Here is a 17,537-nt window from a genome sequence, read left to right as displayed (position 1 = left end):
TCTAATAAGTATTACTTCATAACCTATAATATATTAGTATGAAGTACTGAAAATATACTAATTGCTAAGCAAAAAATCGAACAGGAATGTATTAAGGGGAAAAATGAAAATGAATAAGAGCAATGGTTTAAAGCCATAAAGGGAGAGGTTGGGGACAATACAACAGTAAAAATGTCGCATTGATAGGTTTGCAGCCTAACTAGAGTAAACAATTAGCATATGGCCATTCATCCTAACATACAAACCACATGGATTCAGGTCAACCATCCAACGACATTTAAATGAAGCATCGAACATCACAAGTCTTCAGCAAAATTTCCATCATTCAAGAACCAAAGACAAGAATATCATTCTTTCAACGATCTGCCATTAGCAAATGGATGCAAGAACAGCCCGATTAACATAATGCAGCACCAACTTAATGCGTCATTGAAAGCACTAACTTAAGGAAATCAAAAGCCAGTTTGCTTGCTTAGGATCAAAGGAATCCTATTATTTAACTGCCTTACTGCATAATAGTTTCAAGCCATCATCGAATATCTAATAAGTATTGACTCCTCAAGATGACTTTAGCTCTATATTTACTGTTACGAAGGATCTCACAATTCTTAATCCACCCACACCATATAATACTTCGAGACCAAATATCTAATTCACCACTTGATTATGGTAATTTGCCTATAAGATGCAGTCTATACTTTAAAAGTAAGATGAAGAATGTGGAGTATATTGTGGTCACGAACTTACCACAGAATTTAAATTGACAATTCTGCTTGGAGAGCCTCGAAAGAGTGATGGAAAAAGCAACTGATAGCAAAGCTGGAGCAAGATGATTTACTTGCATATGTTGCTCATATTCATCTTTTGAAAACTTACGTGGTTCTGAGATCATCACAAGTAAGATACATCAGGTTGGCAAGATTGTTCTTAAACAAGCATGGGTCCGAAGAAAATATGCAAGAATAGCTCATGTGACCTCACAAGAAAATTTATCTATGGAAGAATTTCTCCCTTTTGTGTGCTTATTTGAGAAGGGTTTTTCATTGCTTAAATAAACAAATGATGAGGATGGAAGTAAAATACACAATTCGACAAACACAAACCCATGTGTTCTTAAGAGTCTTCAGTACTTCGAGTAGACAAACTGACTTCTTCTATGGTTACATACACATACCAGTGAATAGCACTGATAAATACCACGTCATTTACATAAAAGGGAGGAATCAATTCATTGTATACTATAAAATCCATCAAACAATGTCTTAATAAAAAAAAATGGTTTCAAACATACAGATCTGTTGACCTTTGAGATATCAGTTTCTAGCTACAACAACAAAATTTCTACCGGAAAATGACAGTGCATCACATAAAGTGAAACAAGGAGTTATCTAAGCCATTAAATTCTAATATAGTTTAAAGACTGGCAAATCATATAGAAATGAAGCTTGGAAACAATTCAAAACGCTGCTTGGATTTTCTTTTGGGAAAAAAAGATTAGTGGAATAGATCTTCAAGGCATTGAAGAATATAAGAAACAATATACACAATCATCATTTGACATTGCGAGCCAAAAAATGGAAGTAAAATCCTTTTGACTTACCTAGTGAAATAATAGTGCATGAAACTAAGGTACCAATAGCGCCAAATAGCATGATGGTCATAAAGTTTCTGAAGAATTGCTTCTTTTTCACCTGAAACCTGAAAAGGATGATTAGCACCAATAAATAACTTATTAAAACTCCATATCATAAGCCTATAAGAAATTATTTATTCACTCAACAAAGATTAGAAAATAGAAAGGAGATAAAACCCATAGAAAATAGTCAGAACACTTTCAACCCTAGAAGATATAGGCAACCTTCCTGTAAAGTTCAAAGATGAGACGGTAAATTAAATTATACAAGTTGTCTGTCAACTCTATATTTTGTAAAGTATAACAGATTAATATACATGGACATTTTGCTAACAATCAAATTGTTCAAATCTTCGATGATCAATCTTTTGTCCATCTATATAGTCTATCCCTCATAGTTTATAAAGTTCATGTCAGAATTCTTTCGAAGCCTGTTTACAGTTCGAGGAACTCTTTACAATTATGGAAAAATCCAACCCAATCTCAATCAATGGAGTTACTTGTATCTAAAGACAAATTCGAAAAAACAAACATGTAGCAACAAATGATGCCTAAAAGCTACCACGTAAAAAGAATGATGCCTAAATGCTACTGTGTAAGAGAATCCAAGAAAAGTTCTTCATCACTCCAATTGGAAATTAACTTACCCCGCATTGAATATGATAGGTGGCAGAAGATATATGAAGAAGAGATCTTCACTAAACACTAAGAGATGGGAGCTTTTCATTCCCATGGTTAGTAAAATAACGATACCAGTACATAATCCTTGCAAAAAAATTTGAAAGTAATTACTAACAACCTACTTGAATTAAACCAAAAGCCTTCAACCTCTAGCGCAAGACGAAAAGAAATGTTTGCACATCTCGATGAATGATTGGGGGATGGCAATCATGGTGGAGATGAGCAAGCCCTTGGGCAACACCAAGCGGTATAAACAATCCTAATACCAGCTTCTCAATCTCTTGCTTCAGACAAGGGGTGACCAATTTAGGCTTAGAAGCCTCTAATCTCTTAAGAGGACTATATGCAAACAATCTCAAAAGATGCTGCCCTTTCACTTTCCTCCAATCTTCACTATTTGAATAACACAGCAAGTCAGCAACAAGATAAAGCAATACCTAATGCAGATGTATTTTTGAACCTAAACATTAACATGGCACCGAATTCTACTAAGTAGAATCCAAAAAAAAAAGAAAACGAACTTTCGGACATACAGGAGTCGCCAATGGGGTGCCTATCGGTGGGGCTTGGGAAGACGGCGGGAGGCGACGGCGTCGGTGGCGTCCACGGCGTCCGCGTTTAGGAGCAGGAGCGCTTCGTAGTATTAAGCAATAGGTAATTTCAGGCATACTTCTTGGCATACCATATAGACAATTTTAAAAGAGCTTGAATGAAAATATCGGAGATCATTGATGCAGTAGTTATCCCACAGCATATATCATGTAAGAGTTAGGATATCCAGAATGTTTGAAAGAGGAATTTACCTTTAGCTCGAGAAGTTCATCATGAATTTCCTTAAAAGATATTGTCTCGTACTTCCTTCGCTTTTCATTATCGTCAAACTTGAGATCAGATGCTACATAAAAAAAGATGGCACATACATGACACAAAAGAAACATTAAGGTAAAGGCATTTTGTCAAAAGAAACATTTAACAGAGTGCAAAGATGAAATAAAAGTTACTTTAATGAGAAGTGATAGAGAAAAGAGAAACTGAACTGCTAAAGAGGAATTACCTTTCTCAAAAAACTTGAATATATCATTCCATAGTTGAGGTTCTTTAGAACCTGGAATTTCTACTTGATGGAATTTGTGCAGCTGCTTAGCAATTTCAGCTACCAGCTTTGGTTTTCTCATAACTGTTGCATTAGGCCACAAAAAAAAAAAAAAAAAAATTGCAAATGAAGTCAAGCAACAAGTTATAGGTGGAACTTATTAAAATACACAGGCAACATGTTATCAGACTTCATGGGAGTTCATATGTTATCGCCAGAATAAGATGTTTTGATAAATTTAACTTGATAAAATGGAGTGATCAATCCTATAGCTATGCATTTAAAGGTTTTATTTTTTTATTTTTGGTAAGATATGCATTTAAAAGTTTTGGCACAAAAACTCACATAAAGTTGGGATATCCAAAGTCAAACAGATTAAAAATTGAATTAGATTTCGAAGTGGCTACAACCAAGGAAAAAGGGCAAGCAAACAAATTTGAAAGACTGAAATAGGAAACAACAAACTTTCTCAAGTTAGTCTGGAGGACTGACCCGACAGGTCCATATAATCCCCTTCTGAATGCCTTCAATCAAAAGATGGTCAGTGGGATTTTTTAAACCATTTCAGACCTGTAGAACTGCGAACATTTCATATCTGAAGTGCTTAAGGTATTACATCATGAAGCAATATTCATTTTCTCACATTCCATTACTTTCTAGAGCAATTCCCTGAAATCCACAACATCATGTGAAATTCTTTGTTAAATGATGAATCCATACCTTCTGGAGTGAGTGTACGGCATTTATAAATGACTGAACCATGCCATTCCCAAAAACCGCAAGCAATGTCGCGCCAAATCCTGCAGCCAAAGGTACTTGATAGCCTAAAACAAATCGGTTAAGCAATTATAAAGCAGAGTACAGTATCGAAGGCTGTCATAACACACAGAAGTAATTGAGCACCATAAGTATTAGAAGCATTTTTCTTTTTCCAAGTCTGTTGAAGAAAACTAGGCATCCGTCATAACAGTCCTAAATACTGAATGGTAACGAACGTGTCAAATCACTGTGGAAGCAGTTCATGAGTTACACTAGCGATGATTACTTGTGCAAGTGGTTCAAGGAATCGTATGTGATCCATTCATCTACATTTCTCTCACAGGTTAGCATCATAATCATCAAATTTCTAAAACTTGACGACCACTACAGAAGTAACGAAATGGACCCTTTGAACCATATAAGTCCTTTCGACACTATCTCGACGAGTTTCGGCTCTAGATTCTATCAGGTTGCATTTGCATGATTAGAGTGTGTCTGGCTTCGGGAGAGGCACATCCAACTGTGTCCTTGGAAAACTTAAGAGATATAATGCTGTAACACAGGCATCTATGGAAGCTAAGAACCTCATGAATACCAAAGAGATCAAGAAGGAAAAACCTTAACTAAAGGAAATAATACATGCTGGAAAAATGAGATTACAGAACTCTCCATTACAGCACTCAGGAAACAAGTCCAGTCTACTAGAAAAGAAGGAATTAACATACAACACAGTTATTCAAAATAAAAACTCACATGGAATTCTCTTTCGCGGTCAATGACAAACTCGGTGTTCGGCCCATACAATCTGACGGTAACGGATTCCTCATTTCTGCTTTCTTCTTTCACAGAAAGCTTCAACACTACACCAAAATTCTCAATAAGCTCAAAAACCAGTCCAGGCTAATCATCTATCCCTATCAGCAAACGATGATCGCAACATACACACTACAATGAAATCGTCGCATTTTACTTATAATCACACCGCATTGAATATGATTTGGCGTCGGAGGCGCTGAATCGGGGGCGAGACCAAGCCGGCTCGGTGCCGCCAGGGCCGAAATAATACCCGTCGTCATCCCATCCCACCTGACGTGGGGAGGGGTGTAGAAGGGTCGGCTGGGGGGGCGAAACCCTAGAACGAGGGTACGCCTTGACGATGCGGGGGGGCCGTATGGGGCAGCGAAGGTGGCGATGCCAACTGCAGAAAGGTCGACCACCGCAATAAGCACAAAGCATCAGAAACAAAACACAAGAAGCCCTACCTGCTGACCAAATGGCGCACCACCATATGCAACAGCAACCTTCACAACGGTTTGATATGCAAACTTTTTCGCCTCTTCATATATCTGCACAGTGAAAAACCACACAAACCACACCACAACCTCATCGTAAGTTACGGCCATAATCATGGGCTGATAAAATGTCAAGCAAAGCTTACCCTTCTCATCGTGGGTCATTCTAAAAAATATCTAACGTACAATAATTCAAACCCGGTCACAATGCTTACGTCATGCAACTGTGACCCAACTTCTCCTTTTTCTTTTCCTCCCACAACCCAGAGAAAGAGATGGCGCTTACCTGACAAGCCAACTCCCTTGTCGGAGACAGAACGAGGCCCGAAGGACACGCGGTTCTTCTCGACGACGGGTGCCTGTCTCTCTTCGAGCCATCGCGCAAGACCCCGAAGACGATCGGCAAGCAGAAGGCGGCCGTCTTGTCGGACCCGGTCTGTGCGCACGCCATGAGGTCGCGCCCTGCGACGGCTATCGGGATCGCGTGACGCTGTATCGGCGTCGGCTTCGCGTACTTGCAACGCCTGATGTTCAGGCTCAGCGCCTCCCCCAAGTCGATCTCCTCGAACGTGCCCGCCGGCGGCGGGACGTCGGAGCCGCTGGCCTCCACCGGCACGTTCTCGTACGCGGCGAAGTTGATGGCCCCGCTGCCAGCGTCGTCGCTCTCCTCGACGACGACCTCGAGGTCGCCGAACTTGGCAGCCACGTCGAGCGAGCCGAAATCCCACTCGGGGCTCACGTCCCGCCGTACCTCCGCTCGGCGGCCGGGGAAGCGATCTCCACCGCGGCGGCCGCGGCTCTGGCTGCGGCCCCGGCCCCGGCCGCGGCCGCGGGGTCCGGCGTCGAAGGCGCCGAATCGGGGGCGGACCAAGCCGGGTCGGCGGTGCCGGGGCCGAAATACCCGTCGTCGTCCCGCCTGACGTGGGGAGGGGCGTAGAAGGGCCGGCCGGGGGCGAACGGGCCGGGGAGCCGGCTCGCCGAACGGCTCAGTCCACGCCATCTTCTTGGACTTCGCTTGCAGCGTAAAGCTTCACCTGCAGGAACAGGCAGACCGCCAAGAATGGAAGCGAAACCCTAGAACGAGGGTACGCCTCTGACGATGCGGGGGGGCGGTACGGGGCAGCGAAGGTGGCGATGCCAACTGCAGAAATGTAGAGAGAGAATTGGTGGGTCTGGCGCTACATCGTCTCGCTTCTCGCGTACGGGATCTCCTAGAGAGAGAGAAAGAGAGGAGATTTGAATTTTGATTTGTTGCGGAGAGAGAAGAAGGGGCGAAGTGGGCGAGCCACGTCGCGCGATCTCGAGATTGCAGGAAGAAAATTTCTCGGAATTATTCGCGCAGTAGCGATAGAGAGAGAAAGAGAGAAGGCGGAACAAGAACATGCCCTCTTTCCACTCTGTTGTTCATGCGGGGAATGCGCGACGTGGAGGAGTCACAACAACTTTTCCCCGAATCCCCCGGGCCGAATTGACCGAACTGCCTTCCACGCTTACCTTTTTAGCTCGGTCTTCCCTTAATTCCTCATCGCCAGCTGCTTAAAAGCGCCTTAAGATCCTCTACATGAATAATACTGACATACGAAATTCCGAAAGTTTTTTTTTTATGCATTTTTTTTAAAGAGTCAAGGCACAAAAGAGAAAATTTTCGTGGAAGCTCTGTCATGCCTCCCCACTCTTGATGCCTAGCTTTGGATGCAAGGAAGGTTGCAGTACGTCACCCTTTTCCAATCTCGTCGGTGTCCAAACTATTATTTGTATTTTGAAGGCTACAAAAGTTACATACGACTCCATGGGACTTGAAAAAGGTCAATTCAAATGCATGCGAACATGCTAGTGTTGAAAATTTAAATAATAAATTACGCATCCTTCTACGATAAAAATTGGTGCCTCCTAGTAAAGCCCTCTAACTTATAACAATTATCTCCATTTCACTCGTGTGTCTAAATTTCATGTGTTACAACTATGTCATGTCCTAATCAAAAGTAGATATTGATTGACTTTCATTTTTTTTTTATCTAATCAAATCTTAAGTTTCACACGTAAATTTAAATATAAATTTTCTTTTGTCTTTTTTGGAAACTAGAGTAATATTTTAAATTTTGGTTGGATTTTTTGTTTTTCATCTAAGTTGCAACAAAGAGACTCTTATTTATTTCCAGGACATGTTGAAAATTACCACATTGGGTAATGAGCATATAGGATATTTCTTTTCACCTAACCTAACTACCTAAAATCATTACTGGCTGTAGAAACTTATTGAGCTAGATGATTAGGCAAGATTACGATAATACTAACTTTTAGATTGGTTGAGTGAATAAGCATTTCATTTGAATATATTATATGTCCATATAACATAATCTCTCACACATATCAATTTGTAGGGCATGCTTGCCACTCTATAGGTGGAACCCCATATGATGTACGGGTTGGGTGGCAGTTTATAATGTATTCACAAGGTTAAATTAGAGTATTATATTTTATAAAGTATGAGAAGAGATTAGTAGCCGAACACAGTGTTGCTTTTGCTTCCTTTTCCATAAATCTTCTAAAATGAGTAGCCTTAGGAAGTGGAGACCAGAATACTTCGTAATATATTATTCCTATTTCATTTCAATAGTTCCATTCACATCTTCTGGTATACAAAATCAATAGACGCCTAAATAGATGTCGAAAATATATTTTCTAAACCTAATCATTACATAAACCCACCCATTCTTGCTTGAAAAATCACGTTCACTTTGCATAGATCCAAACAAAATATTCAATCAGAAAGTCATATCTAACTCAATTGAACACAAATCAAGCTTGTCCAATCCAAAAACTACTATTTTCATTCTATGGTCAAATCTGAGCCAAGAAATCACCCCCGCTCGAGATCCAAAAGCCATCCCGGACCTGTCCGCAATTGAATCAAGTTTCTCCATGTCTTCTCGTCTACGAGAACTTTTTTCCTTTTGCCAAGGTTATGAAATTGTCCTAATAACCCATCCTACCTTCCGGCTGAATCTCGGTACTTGCCGGGCTTCGCCTGCTAATCTCAAGGTCAAACTCACAGCGTCGTGGCCAAAATTTGACTTTTGTAGAGGAGCAATTGAAAAAGAGATGATGAGGGGCATCAGCAGTTTGACTGACCGCGTCAAACAGCGTTGTCTTTTTTACACCCAAGGAGGTATTATCTCTGATTGTTAGGCGAGATCGTATCAAGAAACGTGGAATTTGATTTCATTAGTCGAAGATCTCGTTTCAATTAGTATCAATTGGTGTTGAGAAACAGCCCAGCCTACGAATAATATTCAGACGCCCAGCATCCTAATCCAGTCCTAATATTACTGTATTAGGCCACTTCGACTGAGCTTTTATTGTCACTATTGGTAGCGGTTCACACTGATTTGAGTTTGTGTAATACTTATCTACCAGTATAATAATCTCCAAACATACGCAGTGTCATGTCAAATCAATATTTGACACCTAATACCGACGTTCATTTCGAGTTACTAATTTTCCTATACTTTTTATTCTTTTTTCCGAGGTAGTCTTGAGAAGCACGGAATTTGAAAATACGTGGAAAAAGCAAGCATAAAAAATGAGTCCACGATCACTTAATGTCCATTGATAAGTGTAACTGTAGATGAACGCAATTGAAGCTTCTGCTTAAGATCCAATTAAATTATTATGGAAAGACGTCAGTGAAGCTTATAGCCCAAATGTCTAAAACATTTTGGTCCGTTCGACCTATTTTTATATGACGAAATGAATGCAATTTTTTTTTGGATGATAACAGATCTATTCAAGTGCTACTCTTTTTTTCAAATGTTAGACATTCAGCTGATTTCAGTTTTAATTTCATGACATTTTTCACAAAAATCACTTGGCAAATTGCACCATAAAGGGTCATGAAGTGACCATGAATTCGCTCCCATTAAATGCAAGAAACTTCCCACTGGTTTTCGAGCGAGCTTCCTCGAAACCCTCATCACCTCGTGCTCACATTATCCGGTTGTATGGATGTGGGGTCCTAAATGTTATTATGATTCTCTGACGTTCAAGAATGTACGAAATTTGTGGGATCAGACCCGTAAAAGAAAATCGGTGACTAAATATTTCGGGAAGACGAATAAAATCAACGCTGGTGCAAGTTCCGCAGGAAATGGATGCACGATTTCCGTGGATTGATGACTAAAAATGACCCTTAATTCTGCCTTCTTCTCAGTAGAAATTATTCAACAAAAAAAATGATAAAATAAGAGCATCTTACGCTGCTTCTGGACCTTCCATGGGTTGTGCACCTCGAGTGGGTTTTAAATTGGAATACGAAAGAAAACCAAAGATATATGCACATCTCTTTTATTAAAAAAAATGTTCATTTTGACCAATGCAATGGAATAATATTTGAAAAATGTCTGGTTTGTCCAATTTTATAGAAGGTGACACAAAGGTTAAATATATTTTGGGCCTCGTATTAATTACATCAACATAAACGGTAGGCTTAATCCCTTTTAAGAGTTTGCATAGTTGGTTGAGAAATGATATTTTCATATTTGAAACTATTTTGAATGGGAATGCGGTGTTTAATGGGCCTTCAAGTACTCAAGCAGTCGCACTTTGTGCCCGACTATTTTATATAAGCGAATAGCTTATATTTTCCCCTCTTTGGCTCTCTACCCTATTGATTCTCCACAGCTAGGTTCAACCTGATCAAATTTCCATTTTTTTTGATGATGTGAGATTGGATACTTTGGAACACAGATTCATTATTTAATTAAAGCATTTCCGTGTTAACCGAAGTCCTTCCTTTCTGAAGGTCGAAGCTTTTCTTCAAGCTATAGGCATTGTTCTTTTCAATTGGTAGCTACAACTACAAGAAGCTCCAAAGAGGTTTCCTCCTCAATTTTTTTTTTTCATTGTCCTTTATAATGTTAGATGAGATAATTCTTAAATTCTAATGCCATATAATGTCAATGATAGTATGGGCAAAAGTATGCTTCAAGTGCCAAAAGTTGTCACAAAGGGACAGTGCCAAAAGTTACGAAATTAACATTTAAGTATTAAAATCGGAGTAAGATTGATCACTTAAGTGCCAATCCGGTCAAAATGCCGACGTACGCAATTTCCAGCGAAGTAAGTGCAAAACGGCTTTGTTTTGCATGCTAATGTGGCTAGACAATACAAAAAGGACGTCATTTTGGTGCTAACGTGATAAAAAAATTAATATAAAAATTAATTAAATTAAATTTAAAACTAAATTCATTTTTTAAAAATTATTTTTTTATATTTTTTATTTTTTTAATATTTGTATTTTTATTTTTAAATGTTTTAAATAAATTTAGTTTTAAATTTAATTTAATAAACTTGTATATTAATTTTTACCACGTCGGCACCAAAACGACGCTGTTTTGCACTTGGTTTGCCGGAAAATCGCCACGTTAGCATTTTGGTCGGATTAACACTTAAGTGATCAATTTTGCTCCGATTTTTGCACTTGATTGTTACTTTTGTAACTTTTGGTACTTAAGTGTCCTCGATGGTATGTGAATCCCTTTAATTAGGCCATAAGAAAAGGATATTGTCTTGTGATTTTAGTAATTTCCCACTTACTAAAATGGTCATCCATAAAGGATTATTTAAGAGATTCATTTTGGTAAGTTAGATAGGTTTTTCATTGCTCTTATTAACAAACACAGATAGGGTATGAAGAGATTCATGAAATGATTAACACAACAATTGAGAGGGGATGAATTGATTATTTTAAGAATATTGAAACTTTTTCGTGGAAAACTTGTACAGTAGTATCCAGGTGTAGGAGAGTGAATTGGTTGTTTTAAGAAAATTAAATCTTTTTTCAAGAAGAAAGTGTATCATGTATTGCTGTAGGAGGAAAACTATCATGCGGATGCAGTACCTTGATAAAGGAGTTAGAGAGATTGAAGAGATGCGAAACAGAATTGTAGTGAATCGAACTTCCACTTAACCTACTCCTCTCGCAACAAGGCTGAGTAATCCTTGAGATTTTACCGTCGGTAGAGGATGCTACTCTTACATAAAGCTCAGTAGATGACTCTACAAAACATGTGTACCTTTTACAACACTATGACTCGCTAACTTCCTAGATTATGAAAGCACACACTTCTACGAAGAACTTGAGTGAACACGGCTAAGAGGCTGCAAAGCTTCTCAGAGATTTGCTGGGCTGATATGTCACCAAAGCTGGAACCTATAAAAAGCGTTATTCATAAAGCATCATTAAATCCGCTAATGTCGATGAAGATTCATCGTTACAGGAGCCGTTTTCCTCTTGCTTGGATTGATGCAGGGGCGTTGGTTTGTTCTGGACAGCCTGTCAAAGAACAGTCGAGCACGACAGACAAAACAGCAGGCAACGGTATCAGGTTAAAAGAAACGGGACAACAACAGAAGCGCGGTGGCCTGGCCATTAGTTCGCTCAAAGGGCTCGACAAGTGCTTGTAATTTCGCTGGGAACCTGCAAAGAATTAATCAAGAGACCACGGGGGGCTGCTGTGGCACGCAAAGGACTCGCCGAGGGGTGCTTCATCGTTGCCGGAAATTCCCCATATCATATTAGGGCAAAATTAGATGATGAACTGCAGCGGCAAGGAGACGGGCAGTGCCGCGTCGGGCACGAGGCGTGGCTTGGACGAGTGCCGAAGCTTGCTGCTGACCTCCAGAGAAATCGCCTCCCTCTCTATTGGGCTCCACACCTCCCAAAACTTCTCTTCTCACATTCCATAATCTTGACCGAATTTTCCAAAATGCACGTACGCACATTACCCCAAGGATTATTGCCGAGTATTAATGATCAAATCTTGGCAATAATATGAAATTACTAACGTGGCACACATGATTTCAGTCACCTAAAGATAATGAACTTGGCCAAACTCGCTAAATTATAGCTCAAAACCATCAATTCGAATCCATGCATCACCGGTCCAAAGCAAATGCAATAAAAATAATAAACTAAATAACAAATGCTCCTAAAACTATATGCTATGCAATTTAATTCTAATATTTTTGTTTAGGTAATAAAAATTAATCCCTAATATTGTTCTACAATAAACAACTAAATGGGCTGCCAAAATTTATATATTAATAGCGATGCTTATCTATCAATTTACTATCTAATCATGAGCAAAGTTAAATCAGATAAATATTTGACACCTAATACCGGCACACACATTTTGAATTCCTAATTCCTTCCACCCCCCCAAAAGAAAAACAACAAATTTTCATTCATCAGCTAAATATGTCCCATGAATCAAATAAAAGTTCGGGTACTCTATGATGGTTTCTATAGGAGTCATTCGTGCCACACTTTGCTCTGAGACCAATGTTTAAACCCTCAACATCTTCTCTTGTACAAAAAGGGATTTGAGACAACAACCGATTGATGAAATCAATCAAATGTCGAGATTAATAAGCAAAATGTGATGGTTTCTATATTTTGCCAGCCAAAAGATAAAATCAGAAACAAATTAGACGAAGAAATAATCGTAAGTTGCCACTTGGAAGCACCAATAGTAAAATGAAAATGGGAAGCGACTATGTGAAGAGAACTTCCATTAAGTCCAAATCTTAACAGAGCTGTAAAACAAACACATCATCCTCAATATTTCAAGCTTTTTACTATATTACTACCCACATACATGCCAAGAGTTGAGAGAAATGTCAACTAGCCGACATCAAAACACATTCCAGTAATTGAAAGTTTAGAGAGAAATGATATCACAATAGTGTCTTTTTGAAATGACATCACAACATCATCCTGGAGAAAAGTTAAGTCTACTAATGATGTATAAGCTCCCTAAAAAGAGGTTTTTACAACTGCCAATGGCCAAGATTAAGTCCAAAGGAAACACACTCTCTACTGAAAACAAAATTCAAATGTGAAATGAAATACAAAATAACATTCATTCGCCTTTACTTTTGAGAGCTAATGTTATTTCCTATGTTAGAAAAACAGTATCACCAGCAAAATTTGTAAAGAGAAACAGAGTTTACTAACAAGGCGCTTACTTTTGTTGTAGTGAGTGCACATCTTGTTCTGATACCAATTCTATTGGTACAAGTTCTGGACCCTGATAGTCCAAAAATCTTCAATTACAAGGAGGGGGAAGAGGAAAGATGAAAAGACCAAAATATATTCCTATGCAGAAAGATGAAAAGGCCCAGATCTGGTCCAGCTGCAAAATATGCTATCAAATTTAAGACAGCTACATGATAGTTCTATGATATCTTTAGTCCCCACTTCAAAGGACAACGTGAAACCACACTCTTCAGCTTCTCTCTTTTGGTAAGAGAGAGGGAGGCTCAAGGGAAAAGAGATCATTCATTCAACTAAGAACATCTCTCAAAGCAGCCATATGAACCATAGTTTTCTTGTGGATTTGGTGGTAGCTTTCCTCAATAGGATCAAGGAGCTTTTACAAATTTGTAACCCACGAGTTCAAGGTATCATTGCTATCCTTTGTTGTCTGGAAACATATAACTCCCATTGGCAGGTCTATCTTTCCCACTAAGGACTTGGAAACAACCATTTTGGAGAGATGCTTTTCAGCTTCCTAAAATGGTCATAGAACTAACAGGTCATGCTGATAGAATATCATATAGGTGTGCATAATTACTATTATGGAGTCTCTCTAACCGATGATAGTGTTGATTTAATAGATCGAGGCATATGAATGATTAAAGCTCTCTACAACAGTGGTAACAGAACCCCAGAAACAAAGTTCCTTTCATTGAGTGATTCAGCTACATAGATTTCTGAGCAAATTAAGAAAGCTCTAATCACGAGATATACTTTTGTAACACTGGAAATTGTGAGTCATAGTAGAGCTCCTCCCACACTTCTAAAGCGCATCAGAATTTCAGGCTCCATAGGACAAGAAATGGTTTCACAATACCAGACATTGACACTGATAGCTACGACAAATTTTATGAGAAGATGACTAAGCATAGTGTGTATGCATTTATATCGATCTGAAATATTCACAGAAAAAAAATACAAGCACAACATTCTCAACCTCAAGACAAGCCTTGGCATTCAAGGCACCAAAACCTCTTTTCCACTTTTTCGGAACTTGTATGCAAGTTTAGCAACCATAACCTGCAAGTATCAGGGGCAGAGAGGCTGCCCAGGGTTAAATGAGGGGTCTAGGCAATCGATCATAAAGATTGACATTGATAAGAGAAATAAATGAATGTTCAACATAACCAACCTCAATGCTGAGGCATAACAGCTATGCAAGTTTCCTCAAGGTAATCCTCAAGCAATACTTTTAAACGACAATAACATTTTGCAGAAGATAGAGGAAGTCGCATCAGCATGATGATCCAAAGAAAGCAAGGAAAAAAAATGACAAAGTTCTGTAATTACATGTTTACTTATTCTCTGTCCAAGATCTTCTGCTGCCTTCTCAACAAGTGCACCTTCAAGCACAGTTTTCTCATTCTCAAATTTATCTATGAAATTACTTCAAAGAGCAGTTAATTGGATAACCTCCATTGTGACCAACTGTTTAAGCTGCAACCTGCGTTAAATAACATAGGCACGGCCAACCAAATTCTATGGCAGATTATCAACCTATCGCAAGAAAATGTACAACCAAATACTAGAAACAATTCAAAGATGTACTTGATTTGGGGAATTTCTGAGACATTTTTAGCTTCTAAAGTATTACAAAGGCTTGACTGCAACCGATCATGTGGTGACCGAGCTAAGTACCAGGAGATTTTTCTTAGAACCTGGGACTAATTAAATCATGGAATGAACAGCTATGCCTTGAAAAAGTCAGTGAAGACTTGACAAAGCCTCATATGAAAGAGCTTCACTGGTATCTCTGGGTTTCCCCTTTGCTGATGGAATCTCATATATTGCCATATAGCAAACCATTGTAATGAGAGTAATAATTACATCGTTAACCACATGAATGCGAGGTGAGGTGTGTGTTCATATCCATTAAGTACATTTCTAACATCAGAGTTTGCAATAAAAAAAGGAAAAAGAGAATGCGGCAAATGAATAAAACCATGGCTTAAACCACAACCTGAATAACAGGTAGCGCTTGATTGGCAAAAAAATTCTAGTTAAAAATAGCAGATAAGTAAAGCACCAATTCAACAATTCGTGGGTTCTTATTATATCTGTTTCAGCTCCAGAAGTGACGGAATATCAGCTGGCGCTTCTTCCACAATACTTTCCCCTTCTTTAGGCTTTTTCTCTCTTTTGAAGGATCTGCATCAAACACCGGGGGGCTGATTTTCTGGATTTGTGCATGGACATAGTCCTAGCGATCTAAGCTTAAAAGAACCTGCAAAAGCATCTATCAGAAAACCGATCATAGTAAGAGAGCATAAATGGCTAAAAGCAATACAAAAATCCCGTACATGCTCAAGGATAAAGGCAATTTTCTCTGTATTTGCCAATGCTCCAAAAATTTTCACAGCAATTCAAACCACTCATAATGTTGGACAAGGAAAAACCAATTACAAGATCAAAGACCCCATAATTTAACTTCTAGCTCCTGCAATTTCTTGTATTAAATAAGTATCTTCTGCTATAAGACCTTCTTCCTTTGCTTTTTGCCAGTTTCTTTATCAACCGCATTGTCTCAATTTCGACATATAGCTGCATAAAAAAATTGATTGCTAATGAACATGAGCCACAATAGAATTTGATTTCATATTTTCACCTTCCCAGCAGCAACAGAGTTAAGTGTCACATTAAATTAATTCATTACTTGATTATCTCTAGAGCACAATTACAACTTTCAGTTGAACTATCTGATTAACAGCAAGAAAAATTATTCCTCTAGGAAGAAAATAGAATGAGAAAAAGGTATTAAAGGGGTATAGCAAGGTACAATACAAATACAATCATGAGGATCCCATCCAATTGAAAAAACTTGCAAACAGCATGACTACCAGGCCTGAGTTCTAGCATCTCTAGAGATTGCCAAGAACCATTACCCATATAGATATGCCAATGAGATTCGTTTTTCAAATATTCATACATGATGGCATATTATGACTACACAAAACGACAGTATAAGATCTAATCAGTACCCATATGGGAGGCAATCGCTGCAGTATAAGTCCATATAAATAAAACCCTTAAGGTAACTGTTGTTAAGATCGATCCCAAATGTTTGAAACTGGACCACACTTTGGATCAATAATCATAAGACTGCACTGCGGATGATGGCAACAGAAAAGAAGAAAACAAAATGAAAGCAAAGCCAGATGATGGCATTGAAAAGAAGAGGAGAGGAGGGTGAAAGAAATAGACAAGGTGAACAACGGGAAAAAGTTAGAACATTGAAAATCACTAATATTCTTGTTTGACTTATGCTGATTGCTAAGCAAGTCCGACGGTGGCATTCTTTGATAAAATGATAACTAAATTCATTTTGTTAGGAAAGTAAAATGGTACTTGTTACTCATTGGGCATTACTATTTCCACAGCTAAAGCTAAAGATGTGCCCACAGCTTTTCTCGACGAACAAACAAAGCTCCCGTTGAGCAAAGATGCCTTTTGCCGAAATAATCCAACGATTGGCTCCATCGTTTCCCCTTCCCAATTTTTCTACTTCCATGAACAAAAATGGAGGAGTTGGAACTCTAGTGAACAAAGGCCACTCCACTAACAAAATATCGACGCTTGAAAAAAATAAGGGAAAATGTCACAAATGGTCCCTGGACTTCTACTTAAAGTGCAATCTCATCCCTTAGCTTTCGATTTGCTCAATTAAGTCCTTGAACGATTAACAAATGTTCAATTTAGTCATTCCGTTCAAACTGTTAAGTGTTGATTGTTTTCCTTTCTTCTTCTTTTTTTTTTTTTTTTTTTTTTTCTTCTTCTTCTCTCTACCCTCCGTCGGCCATGGTGGAGGAAAGGGTGACCTTGGGTTGGCTAGGGCTGCCCTCGCCGGTGTCAGGCGGGGCGGCCTCGGCTCCCCCTCGCTCGACGCGAGCGGGCGGCCCTCGATTGGGTCCCCTTGCGTCGGGCGAGGGCTGCCCTCACCGGGGCCGTCCTTGCACGACGCAAGTGAGGGCACCCCCTCGCCCG

The 17,537-nt window shown here is 39.1% G+C and overlaps 2 long non-coding RNA genes across 2 annotated transcripts; both read right to left on the bottom strand.

Moving 5' to 3' along the window:
- Positions 1 to 3,061: 3,061 nt before the first annotated feature.
- Positions 3,062 to 4,193, bottom strand: LOC120291088. Its single transcript, XR_005548925.1, has 3 exons — positions 4,128 to 4,193; positions 3,369 to 3,491; positions 3,062 to 3,209 (listed from the first exon to the last, which is right to left on the bottom strand). It is a non-coding gene; the product is annotated as an uncharacterized LOC120291088 (long non-coding RNA).
- A 1,147-nt stretch (positions 4,194 to 5,340) lies between these two features.
- Positions 5,341 to 5,761, bottom strand: LOC120291440. Its single transcript, XR_005549472.1, has 3 exons — positions 5,745 to 5,761; positions 5,429 to 5,512; positions 5,341 to 5,364 (listed from the first exon to the last, which is right to left on the bottom strand). It is a non-coding gene; the product is annotated as an uncharacterized LOC120291440 (long non-coding RNA).
- Positions 5,762 to 17,537: the final 11,776 nt, after the last annotated feature.

Source organism: Eucalyptus grandis, chromosome 3 (assembly GCF_016545825.1).
Source record: "Eucalyptus grandis isolate ANBG69807.140 chromosome 3, ASM1654582v1, whole genome shotgun sequence".
NCBI lineage: Eukaryota > Viridiplantae > Streptophyta > Magnoliopsida > Myrtales > Myrtaceae > Eucalyptus > Eucalyptus grandis.
Note: the sequence above shows the minus strand (reverse complement) of the source record. Positions and strands in the feature narration are given on the sequence as shown.